Here is a 14,869-nt window from a genome sequence, read left to right as displayed (position 1 = left end):
TCATTCTGGCAGGTAGGGAAGGGGAGGGGGTTGGCAGGCAAAGTTCAGGGAAAAGAAGAAATCTCCTGACATTGACACCACTGAAATATCAGGGTTGTAAGCCCAAATTCTGGCTTTCATTCTCTTTAATGCTTTCATTCGTTTTTAGGAGACGCATCAACAACTCTTTACCAAGGGTGATGTCTCCTGACAAGCACACACAATGAGTTCTGAGTCCCTGAATTTTGGTGCTCCCTGGCGGTTTGACCTCACTCTTCCCAGAAGGCCTGTATGATTAAGGCCCTTCAGGTCTTAACAATAAAAAGATAAATGATTCAATTTAAACCTATGGACAAAAGGATCTGAATACATTTCTTCAAAGAAAATACATAAATGACCAATAAACACATGAAAAGATGCTCAACATCAATATCATTAGTGTAATGAAAATCAAAACCACAATCATATATCACTTTATACCCACTAGGGTGGCTATAATAAAAATGATGGACAATAATAAGTGATGGACACCACGTGGAGAGTTTGCAACTCTCATCCACTGCATTCCCATTGTTGGTAGGAGTGTACAATGCTGTAGCAGTTTTGGAAAGTCCGGCAGTCACTCAAAAGGATGAACATAGAGTTACATAAGACTCAGCAATTCTACTCCCAGGTATATACCCAAGAGAATTGAAAACAGAAATTCAAACAAAAAATTTTAACACATTATTTATAATATCAAAAAAGAACAACGCAAATGTCTCTCAAATGATGACTGACTAAACAAAATATAGTATATCCATACAATGAAATATCATTTAGCCATAAAAAGTACGGAAGCACAGACTCATGCTATCACATGGATGAACCTTGAAAACATTATGCTAAGTGAATGAAGCCAGACCAAAAAAACAAAAACAAAAAAAAGGCAACATATCATGTAATTCCAGTGATATGAAATGCCCCTAATAGGCAAATCTATACAGATAGAAAGTAGATTAGTGGTTGACTGGGGCTGGGGGTGGTAGGAATGAGGAGTGACTACTAATGGGTACAGGGTCTCTTTTAGGGGAGAGGAAAATATTCCACAGTTAGATAACGGTGATGGTTTCACCACTCTATGAATATAGTAAAATCCACGGAGTAACATACTTTCAAAGAGTGAATTTTATGGTAAAATAAAGTTGTGAAGAAGGATGAGGAAGAAGAAGGGGAGGAGAAGGGAGTAGGTCAGTTACTATATCAGGTCCATTTCATCACCACTGTGGTCATTTCTCCTTACTTTAACCATTCGCCCTCTGACAAGTCTTTCTCTTTTAGACATTTTTGTTTTCAGGAACGACTCAGCAATCAGTCTCTGTGTCATCCAAATTTCAGGAAGCATATGTTAATCTCTCCAAGTGATTCTTTTGAAGTCTCCTTCTCTTGGCTTCAGTTTGGGAACGGGGATGGGGAGAGCATCTCCTTTCTTTCCATCACGGAGACGTAGCACACTAATTCTCCAAAGAAATGTGTGCAGTGTCTGAGAATTCATGAGTTCTTAGCCTCCTCTTAAAAAGCTGGTAATGGGCTAATGGTGTAAGAATCAAATGGGAACCACCCTCTTTGCAAGTCCTTCATTGACAGTGTAGTGTGTGGCTAAGTCAAGGGTCTATACATTTTTTTTGTAAGAGGCAGGCAGTGAAGATTTTAGGCTTTGCAGTCTTTATAATCTCTGTTGTAACTCTTCAAACTCTGCCACTGTGGTGTGAAGGCAGTCATAGATACAACATAAATGAATGAGCACATCTGCGTTCCAATAAAACTTTAATTATAAAAACAAATGGTGGCCAGATTTGGTCCATGGGTCTTAGTTTCTGATCCTTGTTCTAGAGTCACTTGGAGGACTTTAGATAGTGAAGGAGGGTACATGGCCCACTTTGTTTCAACTGGAAGAGCCCATTTGAACGTCCTGTTGTAGTAACAGATGATGAAAATCCTCTCTCTACTGCTGCTCTACTGTCCAATCCTCTCCATGTTCTGCCAACACTGAAATAGCACTTTACCCTCATGACCCCTCCTGTCCCTTCACACCTCCCTGTTTACCTCGTTGGTAACTGCCTCCTTTCACTTCCTCATATCTTGGTCCAGGACCTCATGTGCTTTGCTATGCCTTCATCCTAGACTCACTTACCCCTTTGACTTTCCACCAAACCTTCCTTAAGAACTCCCAAGTCTCAGAAAAATGAAGAGATTTGCATTAGTACTGCTGCTAGTTATGTCTTGCTAAGTAATAAGGAACTTGATCCAGAATTTAATCCAGACTGGGCTCCTAAAAGCAACTGAGACAGTATGCTAATTGAAAATTTGGAAATGTGGTTATGAAAGGACATACTGACCTCCATTTCAGTGATGACCAACAACTGTTAGTGTTTTGAGGAGTTTTTTTTTTTTTTTTTTTTGCTATTTCTAGTTTTAATACTATTTTTTGATTCTGCATAATTGTAAAAGGAAACAGTAAAAGGAAAGAAGATATGATGAATGTGTGTCCTCCTCTGAGGAGGTAGGGTAAGAGGAACTTATGTTTCTCTCTCATGAAACTCATTAAGAGCTGAACCCAGCATCCAAAGGGAAAGAAAGGCCCGCAGGTCAAATGCCTAGGGTTCCCAGAATAAAAACAGCTGCTAAGCATTGCCAAGGCCCAGCCTGGGCTCTTGAAGTTCCCTTATTCCTTAACAAAGAAGAGTGCTGCATCCATTTTTACTATCATTTTATCCCCAGTCTATCAAAACAAGGGCTAGAAGTTTGTTTCATCTCTGAGTTTCATCTTTCAATGTACCTGAATCCCCCCCAAAATCCCTTCAAATCTGTGGGGTACATGGGATATCTCTGTACTCATATTATTCTAAAGTAAAAAGATTATTAAAAATAAAAAAGAGAAATGTTGTTTTTTTAGTATAGGCCCCTAACAGGTTATTAAAGAAAATGAATATAAATGGCTTCTTATGAACTTTGCTATGACAACATCCTTGAGTCCATGCCACAGAATTACTTTACAAATAAGATCATTATAGGATAAGCTTCTGTTAGTGCCTCAGTAATTAAATGTCCAAGATCATATCCCTGCCCCACTGCCCAAATGGGTGTATCCCTGGCTCACATTGAACTTGAACAGATAATAGCTTCACCATGGCCTATTGTATTGCCCATTCTGGTGCTGGCTGAAATCCACTGTTATTTATGCTATTAATTATTGGATTTTCTTGGAAAAAAATTTCTGAATGTAATAAAAATACCATGAAGTTCAAACTCTAAATAGCAATAGGCAACTCTTAATAAGCCAGTATGTACCCCATTGCAAAGTGAACCAATTTGAAAAGAAGCTTGTACACATAAAATGAAGTATTTGTTTAATTTGCTAACCACATTTTTCTGCTTATTTTTTTCTCAATTTAGGTAGTAAGTTAAAGTTATAGAGTGACTAATACTAGTTTCCAATTAAAAGGTAGAATCCCTGTGACTTTAATTATTTCTTTGATACTGGAATGCACAACTAGATTTTTCAAAAGATGCCGCAAATTGAATACAGTATTATACATTCACAGATTATTGCTTTCAGAGAGAATTTAATTATCATTGGGAATGTGTGCAACTTCCTAGTTAGAAAACAGAAACGTGGTAATCAGAAAAACAGATCATTCGTGCTACCCATTCAGCAAATACTGAACCAGCATCTGATATGTGCCAGGCCCTATGCTGAGCATAGAAATATAGCGGGGACCAAAACAGATGCCAGCCCTTTCCTCTTGGTGCAGAATGACATTAGCCAAGCAATTTATGTAAGATTATGTAACAAATTTGATTGAGCAGTCTCAATAACTTGGGTCGAAATATAAAATTAGTTTACTTTTCCAGTAAGTGTTTTCAATTCTGCTCTGTTAATCCTCCTTTTACTGGGTAGCAATACCATCAATATCCTCTCAGTCCAGTTCCAAAATTTTCTGTCTCTTTCAGTTATTAAAACAGAATGTTTTTGTTTAAAACTCAGTTCTGTTTATTTTTTATTATGGTATAATCGACATAACATTATATTAGCTTCAGATACAAATATTAATGATTTGATACTTGTATATACTGTGATTTAATCACCACAAGAAGTCTAATTACATCCACCACCAATGGAAGTTACAAAATTTTTTTCTTGTGATGAAAACTTTTAAGATTTACTCTCTTAGCAACTTTCAAATATACAACACAATATTACTGACTATAGTCACCATGCTGTACATTACCTGTCAATGACTTATTTATTTTATAACTGGAAGTTTGTATCTCTTGACCCTCTTCACCCATTTTGCCCACCCCCCAACCCCACCACTCTGGAAACCACTAATCTATGCTTTGTATCAATGAGTTGTATTTTGTTTTATTTTGTTGTTCATTTGTATTGTTTTTGTAGACTCCACATATACATGAAATCATATAGTATTTGCTTTTCTCTGTCTGATTTATTTCACTTAGCATAATACCCTCCAGGTCAATCCATGTTCTCACCTACTTTTTTATGACTGAGTAATTTCATTTTATATATACATACATATATATACCATATTGTTATCCATTCATCCATCGTTGTATACTTAGGTTGTTTCCATATCTTGGCTATTGTAAATAATGCTGCTATGAACATAGGGGTGCACATATCTTTTTGAATTATTGTTTTTGTTTGCTTTGAATAAATACCCAGAACTGGAATTGCTGGATCATATGATATTTCTATTTTTAATTTTTTGAGGAACCTCCATACTGGCTTTCATAATGGTTGCAGCACTTTACATTACCACCAAAAGTACATGAGGGTTCTCTTTTCCCCATATCCTCTCCAACACTTTTTATTTACTTCTTTTTGATACTAGCCATTCTAACAGGTGTGGGATGTTATCTCACAGTGGTTTGATTTGCATTCCTCTGACGATGAATTATAATGAGCATATTTTCATGTGCCTATTAACCACCTATAATGAGCATCTTTTCATGTGCCTTCTTTGGAAAAATGTCTGTTTAGATGCTCTGCCCATTTTTAAATCAATTTTTTAAATTTCCATAAAAATTTTATTTTTAATTTTTATTAAATTTATTGGGGCGACATTAGATAGTAAAATTATAGGTTTCAAGTGTACATTTCTATAATACATCATCTATATATTTCACTGTGTGTTCGCCATCCAGAGCCAGTTCTCTTTCCATCATCATATATTTGACCCCCTTTATCCTCTTCTACTACCCCCATCCTCTTACCCTCTGGTAATCACTAAATGTTTGTTTGTTTCTTTTTTTGTTTTGTTTTTGGGGGGTGCTATTGAGTTGTCTAAGTTTGTTTGTTTTTGTTTGTTTTGTTTTTTGGGGATGCTATTGAGTTGTCTAAGTTCTTTATATATTTTGGATATTAACCCCTTATCAGATATGTGATTTTCAAATATCTTTTCCCATTAGGTAGATTGCCTTTAATGTTGTTGATGGTATCCTTTGCTATGCAGAAGTTTTTATTTTGATGAAGTCACAGTTGTTTATCTTTGCTTTTGTTGCCCTCATTTTTGGTGTCAGATTAAAAAAAAAATCATCGCCAACACCGATGTTAAGGAGCTTACCCCCTATGTTTTCTTTTGGGAGTTTTGTGGTTTCAGGACTTGTATCAAGTCTTTAATCAATTTTGAATTAATTTTTGTATTAGGTATAAGACAGTGGTCTAGTTTCATTATTTATTTATTTTTTTTTGCATGTGGCTGTACAGTTTTCCTAAACCATTTATTTAAGAGTCTGTCTTTTCCCATTGTATTTTTGGTTCCTTTGTTGTAACTAATTTGATAATATATGTGAGAGTTTATTTCTGGGCTCACTATGCTGTTCCATTGATCTATGTATCTGTTTTTATGTAATTATCATACAATTTTGATTATTATAGCTTTGTAATGTAATGTATAATCAGGGAGCATTATACCTCCAGTTTTGTTCTTCTTCTCAAGATTATTTTGGCTGTTCTTGGTCTTTTGTGAGTCCATACAAATTTTGGGATTGTTTGTTCTATTGCTGTAAAAAATACCAAAATTTCAAAATTGGAATTTTGATAGGGATTGCATTGAATTTGTAGATTGCTTTGGGTAGTATGGACATTTTTTTATGGACATTTTAACAATATTAATTTTTCCAATCCATGAGCACAGAATATCTTTCCATTTATTTGTGTCTTCCTCAATTTCTTTCATCAATGTCTTATGGTTTTAAGTGCACAGCTCTTTCACCTCCTGGTTGAATCTATTCCTAGGGATTTTATTCTTTTTGATGTAGTTGTAAATAAAATTATCTTAATTGTTTCGGATAGTTTTTTGTTAGTGTAGAAATACAACAAATTTTTGCATATTGAGTTTGTATCTTGCAACTTTATTAAGTTCATTTATTAGTTCTAACAGTTTTGTGGTTTTTTTTTGGTGGCATCTTTAGTGTTTTCTGTATATAAAACTACGCCATCTGCAAATAGTGACAGTTTTACTTATTCCTTTACAATTTGGATGCCTTTTATTTCTTTTTACTGCCTAATTGCTCTAGTTAACACTTCCAATGCTATGTTGAATGAAAGTAGTAAGAGTAGGTGTCACTGTCATATTCCTGAAAAGTTTTTAGCTTTTTATCATTGAGTATGATGTTAGCTGTGGGTTCGTCAAATATTGACTTTATTGTGTTAAAATACGTTCCCCCTATACCCACTTTGCTGAGAGTTGGTTTTTTTAAAAATCACAAGTGGTGTTGAATTTTGTCAAATGCCTTTTTTACATCTATTGAGATGATATGATTTTTATCGTTCATAATGTTAATGTAGTCTATCAAATTGATTGACTTGTGGATGGGGAACCATCCTTGCATCCCAAGGATAAATCCCAATTGATTATGGTGTATGATCCTGTTAGTGTATTTGGTTTGCTAATATTCTGTTGAAGATTTTTGCATTTCTGTTCATCAGGGATATTGGCTTGTAGTTTTCTTTTCTTGTGGTGTCCCTATCTGATTTTGGTATCAAGTAATGCTGTCCTTGTAAAATCAGTTTGGAAGCATTCCCTCCTCTTCAATTTTTGTGAAGACTTTGAGAAGAATACTTTGAACATTTAGTAAAATTCACCTTAGAAGCCATCTGATCCTGGACTTTTGTTTGTTGGAGGTTTTTGATTATTGACTCAATTTCCTTACGAGGAATTGATCTGACCAGATTTTTTTTATTTCTTCCTGATTCAGTCTTGGAAAACTTTATGTTTCTAGGAATTTATCCATTTATTTTAGTTTGTCCTATTTGTTGGTGTATAAGTGTTCATAATAGTCTCTTATGATCCTTTGTATCTCTGTGGTATCAGTTGTAACTTCTCCTCTTTCATTTCTCGTTTTACTTATTTGACTCCTTCTCTGTTTTGCAGTGTCTATTAAAGCTGAAAATGTGCCTACCCTATGACATAAGAATTATACTTCTGTGATGAACACACAATGGGATTTATAGATGATGTAATACAGAATTGTACACCTGAAATCTATGTAATTTTACTAACAATTGTCACCCCAATAAATTTAATTAAAAAAAAAAAAAAGAATTATACTTCTAATTATATACTTTAAAAAATGGGTATATACACACCCCAAAAGACACAATAGCTTTATAATAGCATTTTCATAATAGCCCCAAACTGAAAAGAAATAGTAGAAATTTAGTAGAATGAGTAAATGCATATAAATTGTGGCATTCACAAAAAGGAATATTTTGTAACAAATAAAACAGACAAACTCCTGCTATATGCAACATGAATGAATTTCACAAACATCATATTTAGGGAAAGGAGCCCCAAACAACAAAAAAAATACATAATGTATGATGTCCTTTAAATTTCAAATGTAGGGAACACTAAATGGTGCTAGGTATCAGGATAATGATAACTCTTGGAGAGGAAGAGTGTATAATGGTGGGAGAATGGGGTACTGCTAATGTTCTATTTCTTGATCCAAATTCACTGACGTCTACACTTATTATCTACGCAGTTTTCTGTGAAATACATGCACTACACTTCAACATTATAATTATCTTTTTAAAAAGACAGTGTAATTTCATCTAAAAAAAAGTTAGTAGTTGTCATATAAAAACTGTGAACAAAGAAGCTGATTTAACACATGAGCCTCAGAAGATAGATGATATCCCCATGGAAAGCATGACTTTTCATTTGGAGCAAAGTTGTAAATTATTTTGCTCAATTCAATTTTAAGTGTTCTTTGCATTTATAAAAGTGAAGTGAGAACTGTCAATGTGTTGACTCCAATAGCAGAAGAAAAACTTCTCAAAGTGTTAAATTAGTCAATTTTATATTAAATTCTTCAGGTGCTTCAGAAAGAGTGTCAGTTAGATCAAGTTCAACAATAGCTCATTATTTTCTTCCATTGCAGGAAATCAAGGTTAGAAGTTCATCATGATAAAAGTGAAATAGCTATTGTCATTGTGAATGCTATTGTAAATTCAACTTAAAATTTCAACATTGATTTTCAGTTGGCGGGAATGCAGATTGGTGCAGCTGCTATGGAAGGCAGTGTGGAAGTTCCTCAAAAAGTTAAGACTATAATTACCATATGATCCAGCAATCCCTCTCCTGAGTATATAGCCAAAAAATCTGAAAACATTGATCTATAAAGGTATATGTGCTCCGATGTTCATTGCAGCATTATTTACGGTGGCCAAGACATGGAAACAACCAAAGTGCCTTTTGATAGATGAATGGATAAAGAAGATGTGGTACATATACAATGGAATACTATTCTGCCATAAGAATAGAAGAAATAATGCCATTTGTGACAACATGGATGGATCTTGAGATTATTATGCTAAGCGAAATAAGTCAGACAGAAAATGTCAGTAACCATATGATTTCACTGATACGTGGGATATAAAACTGAAAACAACAAAGGAACAAGACAAACAAATGAAGAAACAAAAACTCATAGACACAGACAATAGTTAGTGGTTACCAGAGGGTAAGGGGGTAGAAGGGTGGTAGGTGAGGGCAAAAGGAATCAAATATATGGTGATGGAATGAGAACTGACTCTGGGTGGTGAACATACAATGTGATATATAGATGATGTATTATAGAACCATACAACTGAAACCTATGTAACTTTACTAACAATAGTCACCCCAATAAACTTTAATAAAAAAATTTTCTATAATTCAATAACAACAAAAAATCTGATTTGAAAATGTGCAAATAACTTGAATAAACATTTCTCCAAAGAAGATATACAAATAGCCAACAACCATATGAAAAGATGCTCAAAACCAATAATCATCAGAAAAATGCAAATCAAGACCACAATGAGCTATCACCTCATCCCATTAGAACAGCCAGTATCAAAACCAGAAAACAACATGTTGGTAAGGATGTGGAGAAATTGGAACCCTTGTGGACTGTTGGTGGGAATATAAATTGGCACTACCACTACTAGAAACAATGTGAAGGCTCCTCAAAAAGTCAAAATAGAATTACCGTATGATCCAACAATCCCACTTCTGAGTATATATCTAAAAGAACTGAAAACAGAATTTCAAAGAGATATTTGCATACATATGGTCATCATTGAAGCATGATTCAAAACATCAAGAGGTGGAAGTAACTTAAATGCCCATTAAAGTATGAGTAATTAAAGAAAGTGTGGTATATACATACAATAAATATTATTCAGCCTTAAAAAAGAAGAAAATCCTGCTATTGGCAACAACATGGATGACCCTTGAGAACATTATGATAAGTAAAATAAACCAGTCACAAAAAGACAAATGTTACATCATAAATCCCTATGAGGTATCTAAAGGAGTCAAATTTCTAGAAATAAAAAATAGAATGGTGGTTTCCAAGGGCTAGCAGGAGAGAAAAAGGGGGTTTCTGTTCAATGGGTATAGACTTTCAGTTTTGCAAGATGAAAAGTTCTAGATCTGTTGCAGAACAATGTGCAGAGTTAACACTATTGTACTGTATGCTTAAAAATAGTTGAGGGCAAATTTTATCTTTTTTTTTTTTCTTTTTTTTTTTTTTTTACCAAAAGTGTCCCAGTGAATTCATGTTATACATAGGTTAAGTTATATTATGTGTCTACCTACGTGTGACCTGTAGCTGAATCATTCAACTAAGCCTTCCTTTCTGAAGCAAGTCATCTCCAACACTCCTCAATCTACTCCAGACAGTGAATCATTCAAAGCTGTGTGTTATGATAAATCAGCCTGAAGTGAGGGTGCTGGAAAGAACATTCGAACTTCCATAGCTTTGATTATGCTCTTCCCTAGTTTGAAAAGTACATGATTTACTCGGGGAACTCATCCATCTGGTGAGGCAGCAGAATTAGGAGTGAAGGGGTAGGAATGAGGTGACGTTAGGAAGGTCCAATGTTACTCAAAGCCATTCAAAATCTGATCCCTTCCAAAAAGTTGGAAGTTTATCTTCTAGTCAATGGAAAATCTCTAAAAAGTTTCCATAGAAGTGAGTGACAAGATCCCATTTGCGTTTTTAGAAAAATAATTCTGAAAACTGCATCGGATGGATTGGCGAGGGCAAAGCCTAGAAGTAAGGAGAACCGTTGTGTAGCTCAGCTGGTGTCAGCTGTACTTTTGGAAAAACTTCTTAAAGAAATTGTAGACGGAATGGATTTAAGAGATGTTTCTGAGGTAACGTTAAGAGGATTTGGTGACTGACAGGGATTAAATATACTTCACCTAGCGTAGGGTTTGGCACATAGTATCCATCCAATAATATTCATTTCCCCAACTCTTAAAAGTGTGTGTTTTATAACTAGCATGATTTTTCTGTTACTTGGTCACTGAAATATTTATGATTTAAAAATATGAATAATACATTTTCATCTGGGAAAATTTTTATATTCAATGGAAAGTGAAATGCCACTTTGGAAAACTTTTGGTAAAATTTTGCCAAATTTGACAATATAGAGTAAAGTTGAAGATACTCATACCCTAAGATACTGAAAGCCCACTTCTGGCTATAACCCCTAGAGAAACTCTCACACATGAAAACTGGAACCAACCAAAATGTCTCCCATGAGAAAAACAGAGAAATGAGTTGTGGAATATTCATATAATGGCATGCTATATAGCATTTATCTGCATGGATAAATTTCAAAAACAGAGTAAGCAAAACAAAACAAAATAGTTGCTGAGGGATATGCATGACACCATTTAAATACAGGTTTAAAGCCTGTTACATAACATTATATAATAAGGAAAGAGGTTTGTATAAAGAAGGGGTGCACATGAGGTCTTAATTTATGATATTTAATTTCTTCGAAAAAAGAACTTGAGCAAGTATAGCATAATGCAAGGATTTGATAGAGGTCCCGACACTGGTATTCATTATCAGACTCTTATTCATATGTTTGAAACGCTTTGCAATAAAATGTAAAGAAAAATGCAGTATTGTAGTCAAATGTCTATTGTCCTTTAAGTGCCAGAATAATGTTGTGTCCAGTATTTGCAAAAGGCTTCAGGACAGAAACAGGTTCACATCTTTAACCTTGAATGATCTCCATGGAAACAACCACCACCTCAGTGCACCAGAGAGTTCTGAGAAATTGGTGCTTGTTTTGGCTCTGCCATATTGGGCAACTCAATAACTGTCCATGACCTTGAGCAGTTCGTTTTACTTTGGCCCCTCAATTTCTTTACCTCTTTTTCAACCAATACAGCTAAGGGGACAGCCTGAATCTTATAGCCAATCTTAAAAATAATAACAGGGATGGATATGTGCTTGAGATTCTGGTAATCGCTTTAATTAGGAGGATTAACAGGTACATTCATGATTCACGTCCTATTATTATCTCTAATCTACCTATACATCAGGAAAACGAGATTTAGAAAGGTTAAATAACTTGTCAATGACACACAGATAAAGCAGGGATTTTAACCCAGATACGTCTGTCAGTCTGACTCCAAAGCCCATGTGCGGTCTTAACCAGATCCGAGGACTCTTGGTAGAACAGATCCATTCTATTAGCGAGTGTCCCTCTTAATATTCTGAATACAGCGGCCATGTAACGTATCCTCCAAACTGGGACACTCTGAGAGTAAAGGGGACACTATTAATAATTATGCCAGGCATAAACCAGGACTGTCCCAGGCAAACTGGAACACATGGTCACTGTAGTTCTGATTCTCTAGCAAACAAATTCCAGCAGCCTTTTCAGAGATATCACATAAGCACAGTGGTTTTCTAGTGGTAATCAAGCAGCTCACTCAGATGCCCAGTCTACGGTTTTGTTGCTATATTAGTACCAGAAGTCCTCCCAACTCAACTGGCAGAAACAGATGGCTGGAATGGTGCCTTCCGAGGATGCCTTCATACACAGCTGTTGCCTACAGAGGGACATAGCAGCTGTTCCGAAGTCCTTCCACGGTATTCTCTTACTGCCTTACTCATGTTCTGGAGCACAGAGTTTCTGCTTCCTCCCTTGCTGAGGCTTATAGGAAAATCCTGCCTGCAAAGAAGGTTCTCCTGCAAGCCTTTGATATAAGAACGGGATGATGTCGCCCTCTGGTGTTACCAAGGAGGCAGCAAGTGGCTACACAAGACGGTCAGGACAAGGGTACTTGAAGTGAAGGCAAGGAAAGCAGAGCACTAACCCTTACCAAGCAAGTGTATGAACACATTCTCCTATTTAATTCTTACAACAACTTTGTGAAGTCCATTCTTATAGTCTCCATTTTTATAGATAAGAATAGTCCTCAGAGAGACTAATTTATTCAAAGTCACACAGCTAATTTGAACCCAAGTCTGTCTAGCATTAAAGCCCATGGTCTTTCCTTTTGTCATTCTGTAGGCCATATAAAAAGTGGATCCTCAAATACTCAAATACTCAAAATATGTTTATTGAACTCTATTTTATGCCAGAAATGGAAGTTGAGGAGAGGATGACTTATTGCACTTGCAATGCACGCCTACAGCTTTGTTAATATTTTCCCACATCCTTCAGAAAAATTCACTGTCTCCTCTCTGATCTTGGTCTCTCTCTTACTTATGAACGTCTTACCACTTTCTCTGTAACCAGTTTTCTCAGTCACTTTACAGTCACTGGTGCATCTAATTTCTCCATCCACCATCCTTGTATTACATAATAAACTGTCTGAGAGCTTAGACTATCTTTTTTATTTTTTTCATTTCAAAGCCCTTATAGCATTTTCCACAGTGCTCCACAAAAAAATAAATCCTACAGGAATTTGTAGAATTTGGACTGCAATAGATGTCAGCCCTTGTTCTTGATGGGATTTTAATTCCAAGACATTCATATCTTCTTCCAACTTAATAACATCCCACTGTATCCTCTTACAGAGTGAATTAGCCCCGTTAAATGTCTCATAGCCTGGAAAGACTGAAGCTTCCCTAGCTCACATCCACATCCCGGTGAGAGCATCGGCCAATGAAGCTTAGAGTTGGGAAAGGGCTGGACACATGCGCTCTAGCTGCATCTCCATAGTGGAGGCTGTGGGGGCAGCGTTCTGCCATTCGTGTCTCCATCTTCCTTCATTTCCCCATCCCCCTCCTGCATACGTGGCAGTGAGTCTGTGTTACCCTAGTACCCACTACCCTCTCATTCAATTGCTCCCTTAAATAGAAGCTTTCTTCTTTTTTCCTTTCCCTAAATGGCTTTCACTGATCCTAACTCTGGCGTGTCTTCTGTTTTCAGGGAAATGTGGCTAACCTTCTGACCTCTATTTCTGCTACAGACCAGCTGTCTTCCCAAGGGCCGTGTATTAACCCTGTTTAAGCAAGTCTTTCAATTCCTGGGATGCTCAGTCAGCAGTGCCATCTGCTAGGAGTTTAACCCCTGGCTCCCTGGGTTTTAACAGCGGAGGCGGATCAGAAACCCAAGCTCTCACCTGTGGTCGTGTCTGAGCCGCGTAATATCGTAACGCTCCTCTGCAACTCCACTCATTCTAAGCGTCAGCAAAGTAAGTTTTGATATTGAAAAGGAAAAATTTTAGCACATTTATGGTAGTTTCAGTGGTATATAATAGCAAAATATTAGAAACATTTTATATTAGGTTGGTGCAAAAGTAATTGCGGTTTTTGCAATTATTTTTAACCTTTAAACCGCAATTACTTTTGCACCAACCTAATATATTCATTAAATATAAACCAGCCTTATGATAGCAAAACCAAAACATTTTGAATAGTTTTATAATGATCTGTGGTTCTGAGTATATTTATTAACCTGGGGAAATGCTGAAGTTATAATGTTAAGTGGAAAAGTAGTATACAAAAATGAATTAAAAAAGTAGTCATGATTTTGATATATTTTCATCCAATCATTTTGTCCTGCACATATATTCTTAAAAACATAAAAAGAGAACTGCTATTAGTTTAAAAAACACTTTTACATATTCACGGTAATAACAAATAATGCAAATACAATAGCTGGGCTGTAGGTACAATGTGTTAACCAGCATAAACCCACAGACGACAGGTTTATTGTAATAAACCATCCTTATTGCTTCCACCAGTTCCTGGAACTCTTTCTTCTACTACCAATTATTTAACACCACCACCATAAAACAAATCTACCCTTTCATTTCTTTCCTTTCCTCTTTCTCTTTTGTCCCAAAGTTATCCCAGGCCTTCTCTTTGGCACCTCTGAGTCACAGAGAAGGGGAGCAGAAAAGCAGAACAAACATTTCTCCCATTTCATCTTTTCACCAAGACCCTCCTCCTTGCATCTGTGAAAAGACACAGGGCACTGTCACTAGAGAAAAACTGGTTGCCATGAGTACACAATTCCATTAGAAGATGAATCCCACAACTGCATTTTCAGACAGACAAGATCAGAATTTTGTAC

Source organism: Rhinolophus sinicus, linkage group LG02 (assembly GCF_036562045.2).
Source record: "Rhinolophus sinicus isolate RSC01 linkage group LG02, ASM3656204v1, whole genome shotgun sequence".
Lineage (NCBI taxonomy): Eukaryota > Metazoa > Chordata > Mammalia > Chiroptera > Rhinolophidae > Rhinolophus > Rhinolophus sinicus.
This window is presented reverse-complemented; position numbering follows the sequence as displayed.